The 20,401-nt window shown below is 42.6% G+C and overlaps 1 protein-coding gene and 1 long non-coding RNA gene across 5 annotated transcripts in view; both read left to right on the top strand.

The window, feature by feature from the left end:
* The first annotated feature begins 11,960 nt into the window (after window positions 1–11,960).
* On the top strand, window positions 11,961–15,083 carry LOC148677889 (uncharacterized). The gene is made up of 4 exons (XR_015935739.1): window positions 11,961–14,275; window positions 14,426–14,548; window positions 14,820–14,846; window positions 14,979–15,083. It is a non-coding gene; the product is annotated as an uncharacterized LOC148677889 (long non-coding RNA).
* Window positions 15,084–19,540: 4,457 nt separating this feature from the next.
* The window catches only part of nwd2 (NACHT and WD repeat domain containing 2), a 211,979-nt gene continuing 211,118 nt past the window's right edge, over window positions 19,541–20,401 (top strand). The window contains exon 1 of one of the 4 annotated variants that reach the window (XM_088627888.1): window positions 19,541–19,638. The gene's annotated coding sequence lies outside the window, so the exon portion shown is untranslated. Of the gene's footprint in view, window positions 19,639–20,158; window positions 20,396–20,401 lie in introns of those variants that run through there. The other 3 variants (XM_088627915.1, XM_088627905.1, XM_088627881.1) reach the window with 3 other exon arrangements.

The raw sequence follows: 20,401 nt of genomic DNA, 5'->3' as shown, positions 1-20,401 counted from the left end.
AGTGCCCTGTGTAGTCTTGTAAAAGTATAGTGTGTTGTTAGGTAATTTCCACCCTAACGATGTGTACGTGTTCCGTCAGTCTCCTCATGTGCGTGTATATCTTGTGGTTGGGTTTTGTGTGGTTGTTAACGAATAAAGCTAATGCTTGTTTGATAATCGCGTCTCCAGTTGTCCTTTGTTCTGAAAAGAACCTGTAAACGCTACTTTGGTGTCAGAAGCGGGCGGAATGGACAACTCGTGGCAGACACTACCTGATTCTATTAAGCACCGGCTGATGCTGAAAGAAACAGAACCCATCGGCAGCGCACATAGGGAGCCTGAGCAACTTACCTTAGCCTTACCAGGGCTATTCAATAGTGGTCCCACCGGTAGAATTGGGGTGACTGGCCGCTACTCCTGGTCAGCGGGCACCCCGGATAATGGATACTCTTCCTGCCGGAGCCGATCAGCGATTTCCACACCCATCGGCCCGGGTGCGACCAGGTCGCTACAATGGGGAAGCACCTTGGGAAAACTACGAGGCGCAGTTCCAGCTCACGGCCCGGACAAATGGCTGGAGCCGGGCGGAGATGGCCGGCCACCTGGCGGCGGCGCTGGAAGGAGCGGCCTGCCAGGTGCTCCTGGACGTCCCGGAGGAGGACAGGGGCGAATACACGGCGCTGGCAGCAGCTCTCCAGCTGCCCTTCGGTGTGGAGGAGGCGCCGGACTTGATGCGGGAGAGGCTGGCCCTGCGGCGGCGCCGACCAGGAGAGCAACTGGGCTTGGTTGCTGCTGATGTCACGTTCCTCGCCCGCCGAGGATACCCAACTTTCCCCTGGGAGGCGCAGTGGGAGATGGCTCTCCAGGCCTTTCTCAAGGCCCTCTCACCCGAGGAGCTACGGCGCCACGTGCAGCTGGCCGCGCCAACATCGCTGGAGCAGGCCTTGGCCCTTGCTACACGGGCTGAGGCCGTGTTCGGGGTGGCTGGAAGAGCCAGCAGACGCAGTGCGCCCTGCCGGCTGACCGAGGCGGCGACGGAGGAATCCAGCGAGGGGGAAGAGGAGCCAGCCCGTGCAGCGACCCCCGCGGAACAGCCCCGCACGCTGATTTGCAACCGCTGCGGGAAGAGGGGACACCAAGCACGGTTCTGCCAGGCACCCGAACCTCGCACTCCTCGATCGGCGTCGGGAAACGGGAACGGGGCGACTCAGCGTGGGGAAGGCCGCCCCTTGAACACCTCAACCCCCGCTCCTGAGAGCGCTGTTAAGACCGGCGCCCCTCACGCCACCGTGGGGCGAGCCAGGGCCTGTACCTCCATTGCAAAATCGAGGACTAACCCTGCCTGGCCCTACTCGACACCGGTTCATCGGTAACCCTACTCCGGCCGGGCGTCCTCCCCGACACCGAGGGCACCAACCCCCCAGGATGGGAGGCCTCCAGCCTACGGCTAAGGACCGTGACGGGACAGCTCGCTGCAGTCCGGGGGAAACAGGTGCTTGCCTTCCGTCTAGGTGCAGCGACGGTGCGCCACCCCTGCTACCTCGCACCCATCCAGGAGGACTGCATTCTGGGGCTGGACCTACTGCAGCGAGTGGGGGCCAGTTTGGACTTGAGCCGGCAGGAGTTGGTGTGGCAGGGGGAGCGACTTCACCTGGTGGAGGGCAGGCCCGGCGAAGGCCGAGGGACGCGGGCTTGCCGGAGCCGGGAGAAAAAGAGGCAGTGGAGGCGGCGGCGGCAGTCGCCGGGGCAGACCAGGCCTGTGAGCCGGGGAGCGAGCGTGCTGGATCCTGCCCCAGAGTCAGCCGGGGGGCCAGACAAGGCGGCGGCGGCGGGGGCCGAGCATTACGTGGAAGCGAGGCGCGCCATTGAGGATCTCTACCAGCGGAGCTGCGAGGGGCCTCGATCAGGACCAGCGGCAGCGGCTCCAGGAGCTACTCGCCCAGAACCAGGATCTCTTTGTGGCGAGAGATGAGGACTGCACCCGCACTGCCCTGGTCCAACACGAGATCAACACCGGCGACGCTCGGCCCATCCGCATCCCACCGGGACGCATGATTCACGCCAAGCGGACCGCCGCCAAGGAAAAGATCCGGGAGATGGCCGCAGCGGGGGTGATTGAGCCCTCCGCGAGCCTGTGGTCGGCGCCAGGTGTACTGATAAAAAAAAAAGACGGCTCGTGGAGGTTCTGCGTCAACTACCGCAAGCTGAACGAGGTCACCCGGAAAAATTCCTACCCCCTGCCGAGGATAGATGACGCCCTGGACTACATCACCGGGTCGACCTGGTTCAGCTCCCTGGACCTCCGCTGCGGCTACTGGCAGGTACCGCTTGCTCCCGATGCTGGCCCGAAGACGGCCTTTTCCATCGGCCAGGGCCTCTGGCAGTTTACTGTCATGCCTTTTGGCCTGTGCAATGCCCCGGCGACGTTCGAGAGGCTGATGGAGAGGGTGCTGGCATCTGTCCCGCGGAACCAGTGTGCTGTATCTGGACGATCTGCTGGTTCATGCCCGGGGTTTCGACCAGGCCTTGACGAACCTCCAGGCGGTGCTGGCCTGCATCCGCCGTGCTGGCCTGAGGCTCAACCCCCGCAAGTGCGAGCTCCTGCGGCGGGAGGTGACCTTCCTGGGACATGCTGTTGGACCGCGAAGGGTGGCAGGAGAGGCCGGATGGGGAGCACGTAGTTGCCTACTATGGTCGGGCTTTGAATAGGGCTGAACGGAACTACTGCGTGACCCGTCGCGAGCTGCTGGCGGTGATGGCGACGGTCCACCACTTCAGGCCGTACCTGTTCGGGACCCGGTTCCGGCTGAGGACCGACCATGCGTCCCTCACCTGGCTGCTCCACTTTAAGGAGCCGGAGGGGCAGATGGCGCGATGGATAGAGATCCTGCAGGAGTACGATTTCACTGTCGTGCACCGTGCGGGGTCTCGCCATCTCAATGCCGACGCTCTCTCGCGGCGCCCCTGCGAGGCCGCGGACTGCCACCACTGCGCCCGGCGGGAGCAGCGTGAGGAGGCTGTCCGCACTGTAGCGGAGGTGAGCACTGCGGCCACGGCCCGGGAGGGGCCGCTGGGGGTGGGCCTGCCAGACCACACCGCTGCATCCCCAGAGCGACGGGTTGGTGGAGCGGTTTAATAGGACGCTCGCCACCCAGCTGGCCACCCTGGTGTCCCGGCACCAACAGGACTGGGACCGCCACCTCCCCCTTGCGCTCTGGGCGTATAGGACCGCGGTCCAGGAATCCACCGGGTGCACTCCGGCCTCGCTCATGCTGGGCCGGGAAATGCGAAACCCGGTGGACCTGGTCTTCGGCCTACCGCCCGGAGACGGGTCGGCACCGCCGGCTGGACCGGACTACGAGTGGGACCTGCGGCAGCGGATGCGGTGGGTGCACAGCTTTGCACGGACCCACCTGACACAGGCGGGGGTCTGGCAGAAGCGGCACTACGACCTGCGCTGCAGAGGGCCTGCCTTCCAGCCCGGGGACTCGGTTTGGGTGTACAACCCGCGCTGCCGCAAAGGCCTCAGCCCTAAGCTGCCGCCGTCGTGGGAGGGGCCCGCTGAGGTACTCGGGGTGGTGGGCGAGGTCTGCTACCGTGTCCGGTTGCAAACACGGGGGAGAGTGGTGGTCCTGCACCGAGACCGCCTGGCCCCCTACCGGGCCCGGGAGGAGGAGCCGTGTGGGGAGGCTCTAGAGGAGCAGCCGGGGCTGGAGCCGGCCGATAGTGGGGCGTCCGTGGGTCGCCAGCCGTCACCGCGGCGCAGCGGCCGCTCGCGCAGGGTTCCACAGCAGTTTGCCGAGTACGAGTACAGCCTGAGGGGGGTGTTCGACGTCGGCGAGACGCCAGACGCTTCAGGTGGGGGCAGTGTAACGCCCTCGTCTGGTGGTGAGGAGGAAGCGCCCCTAGGTGCTCGTAGTACTGCTGGGCATGCTGGGAGTGGTAGCCGGGGAGAGTCTGACGGTCAGTACGATGACCAGTGGCTGACCCTACCTGCGTAAATAATGTCCTAGTAGTTCGAGTGCCCTGTGTAGTCTTGTAAAAGTATAGTGTGTTGTTAGGTAATTACCACCCTAACGATGTGTACGTGTTCCGTCAGTCTCCTCATGTGCGTGTATATCCTGTGTTTGGGTTTTGTGTGGCTGTTAACGAATAAAGCTAATGCTTGTTTGTTAATCGCGTCTCCACTCGTCCTTTGTTCTGAAAAGAACCTGTAAACGCTACAGTATTTTAATCAAGATTCCCTTATAAAATTAACGTAAAACAAAACAAAAACTAAAAATAAGATACAATCTACAGACATTCAGAACATAAACATATCTTCAAAAAATTACATATATTGTTAAATTATTACTTTAAATATATACTTTAAGTTACTGAAACAGCCAGTTAATAAATGCGTTGCAATTTTGTTCTTGTTTGGAGGTGGGGATATTCTGACAACAACTGATTTAAAGACAGTCTGTCAAAGTGCAATGAAATACAATATTACGGGGGTACCTTTTAAAGCGGAGATGACAAAAATAAAGTTTATTATTAATTTGCTGGACAGAGAGGTGAACATTATTATGCAGAAGACAAAGATAACGATTTACGTTGCATTGCCAGATTGTGAATCAATAAAAATATTTAATTAAACACGAGTTTGCGATTTAAATGGAAATGGGGGTGACAGGAACTCTTAATCTAAATAAAAATAAAATAAATAAAACAGGTTTCGATAGTTAATAACCAGTTTTTATGCACGAAACACGGGTGATTTTTCTTCCTCCTGATCAGTTTAGAAATCTGTGTACGCTGTAAGGTTTTTACTTCCTAATTAAACTTTTAAAATACGCGTTTCGAGTAGAAGCAGCATATGCTGTTGTCTTCCTGCTATGTAGAACAGATCAGCAAGTTTTTTTTTTCTCCAATCAGAGGGCTGTCAGATGGTGTCAGCCAATCACCATTCTGAAGCCTACCGTAATCTCTGGTATAGGGACTCCCCGGAATTCTGTCGAATTTTCATTTTAGGAAATTATGAAACGCCCGGTTAAAAGCAAGGGAGATTGTCCGTTATAGTGGACATAAAAACAAGAGTTTGCTGCGGCGTTATTGGAAACCCAATTTTAACACAAATCGCCGGCATTATATCTTAGAAGACACAGACCGGCGCCAGACCGGGAGAATGCCTGGAGCATTAAAGAAATTCAGACGAACTAGGGATTGGACAGTTTCCAAGTGCTTGTACAATCGATGGAAATGTTCAAATAAATGTGCAAAAGAAATAAAAAAAATCATTTATTCCTTTATCATATTGGCTAGCTAATGTCCTCTCTTTTCTAGTTACCTGTGGCTGTGTTTCTGCGTTGCGTAGCAACGAGTGACTATGTTCTCAGGCAGAGGAACGTAAGCAGCTTAATTTTCGTGTTAAATAATTTTTTTAATTAAAATTCATTCTATACAGTGTAGCGGCAATGCTTGTTAATAAGACAGAATTAAGCGTTGGTATGCTCCTAAAAGAGGCCCCATCTCACCCTCCATCTCTGTGGTGCAGCCACAGAGAAAGAATTCATGCAAGCTGATTTAAGATGTTTTCTTGTGATAAGAAACAAACTCCCAGATGGGGATGCAATTAGCTAAGCCTGGCTATCATGATCAATGGTCATCCATTGGCGCCTATCAGTCTAGGGAGTGCCGAATGGACATCTGGACTGCATTCCTAAGTGTCAAGAGTAAGTGACTTATATCTCACCTTGACCAACCAATCAGGGACTGGCAGGGCGTGGTAATACCACGTGGGTCTCCAATGCCCGCCAAACTCTCAACCAATCAGCACACATCTGGGTCTTGATCAAAAAGGGAGCGCAAGCTCAGTTCTGGGCTCTCCTTGGCCATTTTCGCGCATCCTCAGAGACAATCACGTGACAACTGCTGTTGTCTGCAAAAGGACTTGGACTTTGTTCAAAGCGCGAGGCCGAGGATCCCGTACATACTCAGAATTCTACCAACGTGAATGCTCCGCTTGATCAACGGCAGCCTACAGTTGGACCCTCGTCGACAACCTGAATAGCTTATTCAGAAGCAGCGCTGGACTGGGAACGAACCAGTTTCTTCCCAGGCAAAAGAGTGACTTGTGAGGACTTGCGGTCACACTCTGTGCATAGAGACTTTCTACTAGCCAGCCGGACTGCTGGTAGATCCCCTCGGAGCAACGACTGCCCTGCGCGCCGCAGTTAGATTCCTCCGCCCGTCCTACTCTGAGCTGCACCTCGACTGGTTGGCCGGTAGCGAGAGGACGCCGTCACAACGCCCATTGGACAACCGCTGGAACAGAGGCTGCAACAGAGCCTGTCAGCTGGTTTGGTGTTCGTGCCGGGAAATTCCAAATCCAAATACAGTGGATACGTAAACCCCATGTTCTACATTGCGTCTCAAGGATTCAATTGTACCTCAACACAAGTTGTTATCAATTTAATTCATGAGTAATGTATTTACTTCCGAGTTTAGAGTAGCAGTGGGTAATAACACTGATTAGCGATTTGGTAACCGAACGATATATATTGACATATATTCTCTGTTGTGTATCTCTTTGTGTTTGCATCTCTTCGAGATTATATACCTTGTATATTGATAACCCTCACCGTAAGGTCTGCCGCTCGTATCCAGGCAGACTAGTATATGTTTGGTGCACAGTTATATTAATAAATGTATCCCGTGTATTGAACCCGTGTGTGTGCGTTGTTAGTTGTTCTGACGATTGATTTTCTAAAAGCCCCAACGAACAACCTCGTGATTACTGCTACAATTAATAATTGTCTCAGTAAACCCATCAAACCACTACAACAGCAATCGCATATTTGGGGACCGTTTTATAATACTTTGATGCTTAAAATGTTTAGGAAGAAACTGGAATACTGGTGTGTATTTTTTATTTAAACTACTAATACCAGCCATATACAGTTTACATAATATGTTTATGTTCCTAAATTAATATAGTTTATAAGCATGTGAAATGCATGGTGAATCGGAGATTCTCAACACTTACTTTGTATAATTGGAAATGATTATGATCGGATCAACGAAATGCTGTGGTGTTACTTTTTGTCATTGAAAAAATAAAGTATTTTTGTGCTGCAACAGTTAAACTGATGCAGACGGTTACAACGAAAGTGGACCACGGTAATAATTTGAGCTTGTAGCCTGTCCAAGGTCATTCATTATTAATACTATTAGTAATATCTTCCGTAAAAGCTTTGATGTATAAAATATTTCTGCATAATTAAAATATTAATGAAGAAGGTGGAAGGTTGTGTACTTTTGTCCAACTGAGCAATCTTGCTTTTATAAAATATACAGACTTTTTAATGTTTAATGAATAACATGCTGTAATACACAATTTAAAATTATTAAAAGTCTAAAGAGTATACAACTTAAATTCTTAATTGGAAAAAATTGTCCCTCAGCAGTGACCGGGATTCAAAACCGGGCATTTTCTGGCGACAGCTCAAATGCTGTATATGAGACGTTAAGCTTTATAAGCTTCACTTGGTGCTTTTATAAGGTGATTCAGGATACTATTATCATACCTGTGGTATGATGCGGTATGACACTTATGATGCGTCACGCCAACCACATTTTACCGCAGCATACTCCATGCAATTTGAATGGCTGCATCTGTACAGCTCGGACACACTGCACCATTACAGAGCCAGAATTGGACAAGCAACCCCTTCCCTGCACAGAGGCAGAACTTCTTTCAATTCTGATTTCCTGCTCTCTGATGCTTTAGCTGCAGATTCCTCATTCCAGTGGGCAGTTCTCACAAGCCAGCCACCACCACAGCTGCTGGTTTCTTTCAAAAACCATAATCAGGCCAAAACAGGCCATGCCTCCTCACTGGTGATTCCCAGAACTCAAACACACATGGGTTTCAGCAGCTTACAGCCCATTGCTGTCCAGCCCTGCCACATCGTAGGTGATTGCAACCAACAACCTCTGCTGTACACCAAGTCTATAAGTCTAGCCATATTAATTTCCACATCTGTAGCATTCACAGACACCACGGCCTCACACACACCCTTTTTTTTGTTTCTCAGTAATATCAGGACTAGCTACACCATCTGTCCTGCTCCTGCCACATCCCTGGTGAACAAATGCACACATAAACACACACCACATCGGCAGATCAGACCATTCTTCTAAGACAGGCCATTTAAGTAGCAGCAACCAGAGATGTAGCTCATCACATTAACACTTCTTAAAGGTACACAGGCTGGCAGCCTTTCACAACACCCTCCTCGACTTTTGTAATAAAATTACTATCTTTCAAGGCTTGTAGGCAACAGTAAATTTGGAGATTACATTATCAGCTGAGGTAACATATCATTTATTTTAAAACTTAATTTTAAAAACCTGATTAGATTAGAATGCCAAAAAATAATGTCTCACTCATTACTTAACAACTGGTTGTGTTGCCATTTTGTCAATCGTTTCCAAGTTGTTGGCATGCTTAGTTTTATTATTGTTGTTTATTTCATTATGTTTATTTTTCTCATTATCGTATATTGTGTTATTTGCAAGAATCATTTAAGACTATGACATCTTAACATTGTATATTTTCAAAGTGAATTGTTTCTATGGTTAAAACAATTAAAAAATCATGTTTAAACCTCTTCTTTTGCAAGCACTCCAATGTCCATTTAACACCTAAACCAGAAAAGTAACACTGCAAGTGTTCAGCAAACCCTAGTGCTTTAGAAGTGATAATTGGAAAGATGAAAAGAAAAGCAGGAAAACAGATGGGGTTAGGAAGCTGCTGAGTGGGCACTCACTTAAGTAGCTCACCAGTCTAGCCTTTCTCCTGTAAGTATGTCTGAAAGATCACTGAGAAAGATGTCAAATGGAGAGCTGAGAATCTGTTTTTTGTAAGCCTGAAAGACAGTGATTATCTAATGTATATGCAACAGAGTTTCTGGGGATAACATACTGATACAAATAGCACTAGAATATCAATATCTTTGTGTGATCTCATTATGTCCAAAATCAATACAGTTTATGTCAGTGCAGCTCTTACAATTGTACATAATGAAAGCTGTCTTAATGGGATGCTTTTTCATAAAGCATGTTATTTTGGTTCATTTGTTCTCTGAAAAAATAAGCAGAACATGACAAAATCTGTCTCCTCCAGCTCCAATAACAGTAGTCATGTAGAATACAGTAACTAATGCTCCATTAACCTTTTTAAATTCACCTTTACCATACAATCTCCAGCTAGATTAAGAAGCAATATAAAAGAAAAATATACACAAATATATATACTGAAAAGTACTAAAATACAACATCAGTATTGGAACCAATAAGTTATGTGTAATGCATATGCATTTTATTTGTAAAGCTGTTTTTGACCATCAATGTTTTCTATTTAATTTAAAAAGTTTCAAATATATTGAATAGTTAATTTCACTTCAGATATTAAAGTTAATTAAAAATGTAATTAAAAAACAAAATATAACTGCTCCCTCTTCATACCATAATTTCATTATGGAATCTGCATGTTAAATGGGTTTCCATTGTAAGCTGTAGTTATAACATCACTAATTAGAAAATGCTAGTCTTCTACAAAAAAAAGAACACAGTGATCTTATGAGTACTTAAAATAATATAGTTTGATATTTATTTCTAGTTATTGTGTCACTCCTTCAGTGATAAGCTTCACATCTGGTAGATGCTTCTTTTTCACATCCTTTTGCTTATATTGCCTTCAGTTTTCTACAAAAAGATCTTTCTAATGTCTAATATTGTCTTTCCTTAGAGTGTTATATTACATGCTCATCAACTGCACAGCTAAGAATAACTTGTTAAAAGAAAACAGATTACTTGAAAAACAAATGAGTTTAAAAAAGGGAACCACATCATTGTGACAATGAAGAAACGTGTTTAAATCTGTGTAACACTGCTATTCTATCCACTTGTTTAGTCATTTTGTTTCCTAGGACACTGTGCCTGAAGGTTTTTTTAAAGCACCTGTAACTGTAGAGCTGGAAAAATGCTGATTAATTTGGTCCAATTAAGGCAGTAATAGGCTTGTTTAGGTCATTAAGACCTCACTTCAATGTAAAGCTATCCACTGGCCCTTCAGAACCTCCCAGTGGGCATTGATTCGTCGAATATACGTATATTTACGGCGAAATTACGTCTATACGTATATATACGTCGCCTCGACGTATAATCAACGTCGAATTGCAACCGTAAAATCGACGACATGAATAAACGCATATATAACGTCGAAAACACATCTAACACAGTGCCTGAGGCTTTTTACTGTATGTATCGTGTGTGCCGCAACTAGGAGTATACGGCACTCTGCACAGTGCACGAAGTAAATTATTTTCGCAGTAATTAATTTATTATATTTACTATATTTATTATACACGTGTAAATTAATTACTGCGAAAATAATTTACTTCGTGCACTGTGCAGAGTGCCGTATACTCCTAGTTGCGGCACACACGATACATACAGTAAAAAGCCTCAGGCACTGTGTTAGATGTGTTTTCGACGTTATATATGCGTTTATTCATGTCGTCGATTTTACGGTTGCAATTCGACGTTGATTATACGTCGAGGCGACGTATATATACGTATAGACGTAATTTCGCCGTAAATATACGTATATTCGACGAATCAATGCCCACAGCTTGGCATACAAGGGTTTTGCTGAGGGGGTCTTGCCACCTGCCTGAAAAAAAACAGTAAAATGTTTGAGTGCCTATAGAGTTTCAATTTTTATTTTCTTGACAAAAGTTGATACCATTTCCTTGACACCCCGTCCCCCATCAGTGCGTGGTGCCCGGGGAAAAATCTGTAGGGGGGCGTCTGAAATTCTGAGGGGGGAGTGATATTTCGGTTGAAACAGATCTGTATGGTGCAGCTACCCAAATGAAATCTCGCAGCTATGCCATTGATTAGTGCTTCATGATAGAAGATAACGACTAGCAATCTGGTATTTGCGATGAAGTTCAGTTTCACATTTTTCGTCACTCTCACGGTTTGTATTGCCTGGAGCGAAAAGTACCATAAGTGTTCATTTTTGCAGCTACATGGACGTTCTGAATCGTTAAGAAAAAAATGTTGTAAAACCAACAGAAAGCACAGACTGCTATAACTAGTCCTAGTTATATAAAGATTTTAAGTATAATGATAAACTACTGCAAGGAATCGGTCCAGCTGAGCAAACAGGATCGTAATGTTGACACTCAATAACGACACTGATATGTGCAGTTCCTGGACGGAGAGCCCTCCTGCACATCAAACTGTCCGAGTGACTGTTAGTGTCATTTAGTGTTGTCTGACCATTGACAAAGTACAACTATTTTTTTATGGCACAAGTTAAGTTAAGTAAATCCTTTTGCCCAAAACTGAAGGGACGACACTCCTCCCCCCGTGACGCCAGGCCTGTTCCCAATCCTTTTCCATAATGTCATTATACTGTATATAATAACAGTGACCGATCCTTACTAACTGTATGCGTTAAAATTGCACATCAGCACATAGCAGGGGGCACATAGCCGCGATGTATTATCAATGTATGTAATTTATTTACACAGCTTTGCATACAGGAGTTTCGCGAGGGGGTCTTGCCACCTGCCTGAAAAAAAATGTAATTATATGTTGATTTCTTTGAATGACAATATTTCTATTTATATTTTCTTAAGAAAAGTTGATACCATTTCCTTTTATATTACATCGTCCTTATAGTACCTTACATACAACAGTCACTGTTTATTTACTGTTTATTTGCATGTGTTACAGTTATCTGTAGGTGCACATCAGCACGCAGGGGGCACACCAAATCAGACTTTATGTCAAAGCACTATTTATCCCGATGGAGGAAGCGACGTGCAGAGCTAAATGCTCTTGCAGAATCCAGCAGTGATGATCAAGATGACAGTTTTCACATAGATGACACCACGGACGAGAATGTGGAACAGTCCTCTGGTGATATGGGTGCTTGTGTCAGTGATGACATTACACACCAGGATTCAAATGACTATGGGTACACTGAAGAAGTTATTACTTCTGAAGAAGAAATCTTGAATGAGGTTGAAATTTCTGACTCTGATGAATCTGATGTAACTGACCCCAGTCCTGAATCTACTGACCTTGTAGATGAGGCACAGACTGACCCAGCAAGGCCAAATCTATCTACCGAACTTGTAGCTTGGTCTGCAAAGCATGGTTGTAAAAGACAGTGTTTCAATGATTTATTGGAGATATTGAGACGTCAGGGGCACAAGCTTCCAAAGGATTGCAGGACTCTCCTACAAACACCTAATAAAGTGCAAATCAGTGATAAATGCGGTGGTCAGTACATTTACTTTGGATTAAAGAAAGGAATCCTGAAAAACATATCTTCTTCTAAAACATTCCAAGAAGGCATGCATTCTGTAGACCTGTGTATCAATGTTGATGGAGTTCCCCTCTTCAAATCTACATCTGTGCAATTTTGGCCTATTTTGTGCTCTTTTCACCAATTCCAGCCTTTCATTGTAGCATTATTTTGTGGAGGGTCCAAGCCTGAATCAGTTGATGATTATGTGAGTGACTTTTTAGAGGAGTTAAAGTTACTCACCAATAATGGCATTCACTTTGAAGATAGAGTATTTCATGTTACTGTGAAGGCTTTTATATGTGATGCCCCTGCACGCTCATATCTGAAATGCTGCAAAGGACACAATTCGTACTTTGGCTGCGAAAGATGCAAAATTAAAGGGAGCTGGGAGGGAAGAGTTGTTTTCACAGGGGATGAGGCATGTAATGATCGTACAGATGAACAATTCAAGAACTTTGAGTACAAGGAACACCAACAAAGACTTTCTCCCTTAGCTGCTGCTGGAATTGGGTGCATAAGCCAATTCTCCCTTGACTACATGCATCTAGCTTGTCTTGGTGTTGGCAAGAGAATTCTTATTTTCTTAAAGCAAGGACCACCTAAATGTCGACTGTCTGTCAGGCAGAGGAAAGAAATTTCTGATAATTTGGAAATTCTTAGCGGAAAGATGCCTGGGGAATTTGCTAGACAGCCAAGATCCCTCTCAGAGCTTGACAGATGGAAGGCTACAGAGTTCCGCCAGTTCCTTTTGTATACAGGCCCCATTGTGCTTCGTAATGTTGTATCAAAGGAACTATACACCCATTTTCTGATGCTAACAGTTGCTCTTTCCATTATGTTGGACTCGGACGAAAGAAAGAGAAATGCCTATCTCAACTATGTCCAAAAACTGCTTGATACCTTTGTTGACAATGCTCAGCATTTGTATGGACCAACATTTGTTGTATATAATGTGCACAGTTTGAGACATCTACATCAGGATGTGGTACAATTTAATTGTTCCTTAAATTATGTATCTGCATTCCCATTTGAAAACTTTTTACAGTCCTTGCAGAAACTAGTGCGGAACAGTCATAACCCTATAGCTCAAGTAGTAAAGAGAATGAAGGAGAAGGAAAGAGTTCAGAGCAACTGTGAAGCATCTGGTTCACGGATGTATATTTCGTCAAGACAAAAAGACTGTTGTTTCCTGTTGGATAATGAGGACTTTGCATTTGTGAAGGAGAAAAGAGCAGACAGAAGTCTTCTATGTGATGTTGTACGACAGACTCAGACTTGTAACTTCTTCACTGAACCATGTGAGTCAAAACTGCTTAATATTGTATATGTTAATAGTCTGGAGGTGCATGCAAGGGAGAAATTCCTCTCTGTAAAAGAGTTGCACAGAAAAGTAGTGTGTCTCCCATATGGTGCTGGTTATGTCCTTTTCCCTCTTCTTCATGGCATAGAACATAATCCTGTTCCATGAAGAAGTTGCAACTTTGATTCACACAGGATGCTTCAGTCTGCTCTTTTCTCATGGTGAAGTTTAAATTTTAAAGTTTGTGAGGAATTGCATGTAGTGAATACCATCTAACTACAAATGTACAAATAAAGCAGAATGTTTATTATTGAATTATGTGTTTTTATTGAGTATAATCATTATAAGCGAACACAAGTTTAGTAATCAGCACCACAATCTGAATTAAGACTCAAAATTAAAATGTGTATGTCTGTTTCAGGTGATGTGGACACGTGCAGTTTGGATAGAGCAGGAGGGGGAGGTTGAGGGAGTCTTGCCCTCAAACTGGGTGGATGCTCGAAGAGAGTATGTGTGGTGGCCGAATGATCCAAAGCAGGCCACAAAACTATACAAAGAGAAGGCCAACCCTAATAAAGATACTTGGGTTACCTTCAAGCTCATTAAAGTTAAACATACATCAGGTATAGCTTTCTTTGAAAATAAGAGCAAATTCCTGTTTATTATTATAAATTCCGATTGAATATTTACAGTAACTGTCTATGTACATGTATTAGTGCAACAATACCCTTTTCATATTTGATCATATGTAATGTAAATATAATTATTTGTAGACAAGAAATCAGAGTGTGATCACTTTGATTTAACCACCTCTGTTACGGATGCTGAAGACGAGGATGAGACACCCAATCCAAAACGCAAAAGTAAGAAGCGGGTGTTCTCCGATTACGTTGATGGTATGTAAAAGTAACAATCTCAATCTCAATAGCTATATTTTTAAACAGTTCTTAATATCAACTGATGCCTCATTTAGCTTGTACCTTGTTATTGATTTTTTTTACAACTCTTTAAAATAAGTCATTTTGAAAGGTGTTCTGTATGAAAATGTTAAAAATCTTATCAGATTTGTTGATAATGGAAATTGCTAAAAATGTTGGTTAGCTTATTCTATGTTAAACTAATTTTCAGTATTATATTGAAATATGATAATTTTCTATTATATTACAGACTTTGATTCTGATGCTGCTACTCCAAGTAAGTCAGTTTCTCTCCCTTCAAAGTTCACAAAGTAAAGGAAATAAATTCATTGTAAAAAGTTACAGATAAAGTTGATTAAATAATTTAATTTGATATGAAATATTTTACTGCCATATTTTTTCTGTTTAGAAAAGAAGAAGCCACCGAAGCTGCCAGTGCCACCCCCCAAACTGAGATTCTCTCCTAGGAAGAGTGTCTCCCAGAGCTCACTCAGCTGTTCAAGTATGTTTAAAGGTAGGTTATTGGAATTAAAGTTAAAATGTTTTCTTAATGTACTCAGAAGATAACCATCATCAATCATATTTAAAGACAAGTTAACACCATTTTTTATGTTATTGAAGCCCAACCATCAAAGGTGAGAACCTCCCCAAGGAAAAAAACGGTGCCGAGTTCTGGCTTCAACATTCCTGAAGGTATTACTACATTTTTTGCCTACATCTAATTACTCTATGAAATTGAGATGAAGTTCTATGACAAACTAAATGACTAAATTGAAATATTAAGTTATGTGATAAAGTAAATGTTTTCCATAACTGAATTCTTTTCAGAGTCTCCCAGGCAGAAGACCATGTCCAGACCAGAAGAGAAAAGAGAGAAATATCCTCTTTCAGAAGGAAGTAAGTACAGTTAAAATGAACTACAGATGTGGGAATTTTTTATTTTTAAGATTATAAATTGCATGTAGCACATTAGCAACACTACAGTAATGCTAATGTGACAAAAGTGTAAGAAAATCCTAACCCAATTCCTTTTAAATGCTGACATAAAATGTAAATTATTTCAGAGTTTCAGAAGCGGGTATTGGGCCTCCTGATAGAGATGAGGGATGAATTGAGGCGTTTGGGTAGGTCCACGGAACCGGTGGACTCCCAATTCCACATCAGGAGGCTGACCACAATGGAAGAGTTCTGTGCATATGAGCAACCACTTGACAGCATGGACAATCAAAACCTGCTGGTATGATATTATATTCTCACTGTGGTGTAGAAAATATTCACTACCAATATTCTAGGTTTCAGATGGGTCATAATTTTATAGCCTACATTTGATTAATATGATCCATCTCTGGCATAAGTTCATATTTTTAGTTTATAATGTATAATCTTGCTTATCCTTTAATGGCAAAATAATGTGTTTTCATGTTCTAAAAAGTTACTACAATTTTTTTTTACTTTGAAAAATGGTCACCTTGTATTTTTAGACTGAGATAATACTGCAAAAAAGTGCAGTTAATACGTGAAAATGTGTTTGTTCCATGAATGTGTAAATGGGTATGTCTGATTAGTTGATTAATGAAGATCTAGTAGTAAAAATAGCTTCTAATATTATTTCTAATATAATATTATTTCCAGATAAACCAACTTCAGAGAGTAGGCGGCAGTAATGTCAGAGAGAGTGTTTTCACAGTCTTGTCAAGGTATTGCTTATTGATTTTTTAAAATGTTTTTACATTAAATTTTTACTTCGATCAAATTAACATATCCACAGAATTGAGCTTATAGATACCTATGTGTTAACCACTGAATGTGCAAGGTGTAAAACTGCAAAATTGTCTTTTAAAATATAAGGATTACAGTACTACATTTGATCCTAAATATTTGAGTAAATAAATGTTGAGTGGAAACTCACTTGAAAAAATGTCTAAACTCAGTGAAAATTTGGTTTTCAGACTTATGACAAATGAACTGATGACAGAATTCAACTTCGCTGGCACAAACCGAAAAGATAAACAACAAAAGAGAGGCCTGGGAGACACAAATCTTTATAGAGTAATTAAAGGTACTCCTATTCTATGTTGTACTTTCAAACTTTGGGTACTTTTTAATTAGGACAGACTTTATTACTCAATTGCTGTGATGCAAGCCACATTTTATCCGTTTATTTCCGCTTTGAGCTTAGTAAACCTTAATGGTTCATTTTTGAGATTATACTCAAGTAGATATTAACCATCATTTATTTGAGTAGTAATATTATATAATTTTCTCCTAGCTGCCGCGCTGAAGTCCCACCCTACATCGAAAGAAAAAGATATAAAGGAGCACGCAATGCGTTACTTGAAGAATGCATATGCAAGGCAGGGGGCCAGGAGATCTGGACACTGAAAAGAATTTGGATAAATAAATAAAGTTGTACATTTTAAAATTTATATTTGAATCAAAATGTGGTTTTGAGTTAGATAGTGTGTTAATGTAATTAGTTTGTGTTTGTCATTACTATACTGTATATTGATGTTACCAGAATTTGTAGCTGAAGTTGATTGATTGCATACAATGTATAATTTAATTTTTCAGGTGTGAATGTGTATTTTCAGAATAAATTTCTAAACCAAATCATTGGCTTGGTTTACTTGTTTCTACACCTATAAAACCTATCTTTGATGTATAATAGACCTCTACCCATATACGTATAATAGACCTCTAAAGTTATCCGTATAATAGACCTCTACCCATATACGTATAATAGACCTCTAAAGTTATCCGTATAATAGACCTCTAACCATATACGTATAATAGACCTCTAACCATATACGTATAATAGACGTCTAAAGTTATCCGTATAATAGACCTCTAACCATATACGTATAATAGACGTCTAAAGTTATCCGTATAATAGACCTCTAAACATATACGTATAATAGTCCTCTAAAGTTATCCGGAACTCCAACCATATATGTATAATAGTCCTCTAAATGTATCCGTATAATAGAACTCCAACCATTTATGTATAATGAACGTCTAAACATAGACGTATAATTGACGTATAACTTTAGACGTATATTAGAATTTCATTCTAGACGAATTGTAGACCACATTTAGACGTCTAAGTTATGCGTTTAATAGACGTATATTATACGTCTTTTGCCCACTGGGCTGGTTTATGACACGCCAATTAAATCTTTTGTTAAAAAAATTTAAGTAACATTATAAAACAGTTGCATTAAGGATAAAATGGCAACAATTGTGGTTACATTTGATATTATATTTCAGGCCAATTTAATTTTACTATTAACACAAATTACCCCCAAAATATTGTTATTCAAATGAAAAACATCCACCAAAGGACAGACTGAGAAACCAAATTGCAGACGTTGTTATTCATTAACTATCCAGAGTGTGTTACTAATGTTAAAGTAATGTGATTACCTGACAAATAAGGCTCTATATGTTGGGAACAAAAGCAGCTCGGAACCTGCTTTCAATGGCACAAACTGCCACTAACAGAGCACTAATGAATGTGCTGGGTTTCGTTGCTTGTGTTAGTAGGTACTGCCCCTGTCTCTTGAACAGCTGTGACAAGGGTTTTGTTAATGGCATTTGAATAACTTCTTGCTTCCTTAAGTATACGCGGTAGAATAAGGTAATTTATTCATCATATGTATTTCTAATACCTGTAGCATTCATGCCTCGTCCATGCTAATACTACTTAATATTGTAGCACCCTCGCTTGGCATTGCGGCCGAAGAGGGCCCGGCTGGGGTGCACGACGAGGGGCAGGACAGGAGTAGTAGTGGCCAGGGCGGGGACTAGGAGAGCCACTGGCCAGTGCGCTAACCAATTGTGGAACCGGTGTACATAGTCGCGAGATCGCCCAAACTCATGTAAATAGTTTCGCTGGTTTTGCACCCCTTTTATACATGTACCCAATTACCACCCCATCCATGTAACTGTACCCGAATTGACGCCAGTGTGACGTAGACTGCGTCTTTCTCTCCCTCTCCCGTGATTGCTGAACCGGACGCATGTCTGATTAATAAAGCGCTGTGTTCTCATTTAACTCATTTAACAAGAGCCTGAGTTCCTGTCTCTATCCTCGCCGAACCCATCACGTTACAATATATACAATATACCTTCACGGCCGAAACGTTGTTTTCTTTCTTTTCTTTTCGGCATGGAATAAAACTATAACTTGTTCCTTTGCAGCCTACGCATGCTGACGCAGCTACCCACCTGAACATATATGATTTTGCCCTTCTTCAGCCTGAGCCAGGCTCTTCTTTGTGTAACACCCCGGGGTTGGTGTGCCATAATGAGACAGGTGGGTGGCATTCAGGAAAACAGACACAAATTTAGCCTTAAGGTACAAAGCCAGTGCTTTTATTCACATCAGATAAAAAAAAACTTATTTTAGCCTCCATTCAGTTTTCTTTTCTGTCCAATGACATTTCTAATATATGTACATTTGTCTTTCCCTTTATATATATAGAAATACTTTTTACAATGTATAATCATGATTAAATTCTGAATGTGGTGGTGTTTAATATTCTCCATTCCTAGCACTATCCTTTTGACCCATTTATATGGGTTATAAATCTAACTGGTATAAATCCTCAGACCTTTGATTAATTTTGGTTATGTGTATGTTCCTGAATGCTCTTTTTGATGCATAGTGTTGTACCCACCCTTCCTTCATCTTTTCTGTGTCTCTAGAGCACTATGAATGTAATAATTCCATGGAAAAATTACTTTTATAAATTTCTTTTTCTAGATAGCACCAAGGAAGTAAACTCTTGAAAGCGTTTTTTTAATTAAAAAATATAACATGTTGTTAGGTTCTTGACAAGTAGTCTTCACATTTAATTTGATAATATATGAATACAAAGATTAATAGTGTATATTTAATTCCTAAAATAAAGGTTAGATCCCCAGGTAATACATCCCCCGTGAATGCCAGCTTCCTTTAACACGCCGAGTACCTGCTGGGTGCACATGTGGCGCTGAAGCAGCTTAAAGCATTTATACTGATTAGCTCGTGGCACAATGCTCAAATTGCATCTTGAATCGGCACATCCGTAAGTTACGCATATTCTTTATTGATTTTTATATTAAACATAAACAGTGTGTGACATTATCAATTGACTAATTCTGTATTTAGGATCTTCTCGTGCTTTTACCAGCGGGGATGAGAAAAGTGTTTTTATGCAATGGCCTCCTGCCTGTTTTTTGTACTTTATATGTATAAAGCTATTCGTTATTGTTTTATTTTAATTTGTTTAACTTAATTTGTTTAGCACATTTATCCTAACATGTATTTATTATTTATCACTCGGTTGGTTTTTAACTATTTGGTTTGAAATTTGCTTCTTGAAATAAAAAAATTCGTGTATTTTAGCTGTGTTTTAGCTTTCTAGACTTTCTACCCCAATAAAAACTGTTTTGATTTATGTACAACCAAAGATAATATGTTTTATGCGGATTAAGAGTATATTTTACAGGTGTAACGTTTCCAGCGATGCTTTTGAGATTAATGTATTAATTTAAATCGGTTTCCCGTTTTCCCGTGAAAATTGGTCCAGTCGCATTTTTCCTGCAGTTTTTGAAAACTCTCCCAAGTGGTAGAAAACCCTGTGTGGTTTGCAGCGAAATGGACAGTAGCGTCACTTTCTGAACCCGGTCCACTGAAATCTTCATGACTCAGGATATGCTATAAGACCTGCAGTATTCTACCACCAAGAAAGGTTTCAGAGCTATCAGTCAGGATTTCTTTTCCACAGGAGAGGTTGGTTCCGCTGCCGGTCGCAAGATTTCTTTCATTAAATCTGCGGAGGGGTGCGT

This window comes from Lepisosteus platostomus, chromosome 1, assembly GCF_059453375.1.
Source record: "Lepisosteus platostomus isolate fLepPlt1 chromosome 1, fLepPlt1.hap1, whole genome shotgun sequence".
In the NCBI taxonomy this organism is placed as follows: domain Eukaryota; kingdom Metazoa; phylum Chordata; class Actinopteri; order Semionotiformes; family Lepisosteidae; genus Lepisosteus; species Lepisosteus platostomus.
Note: the sequence above shows the minus strand (reverse complement) of the source record. Positions and strands in the feature narration are given on the sequence as shown.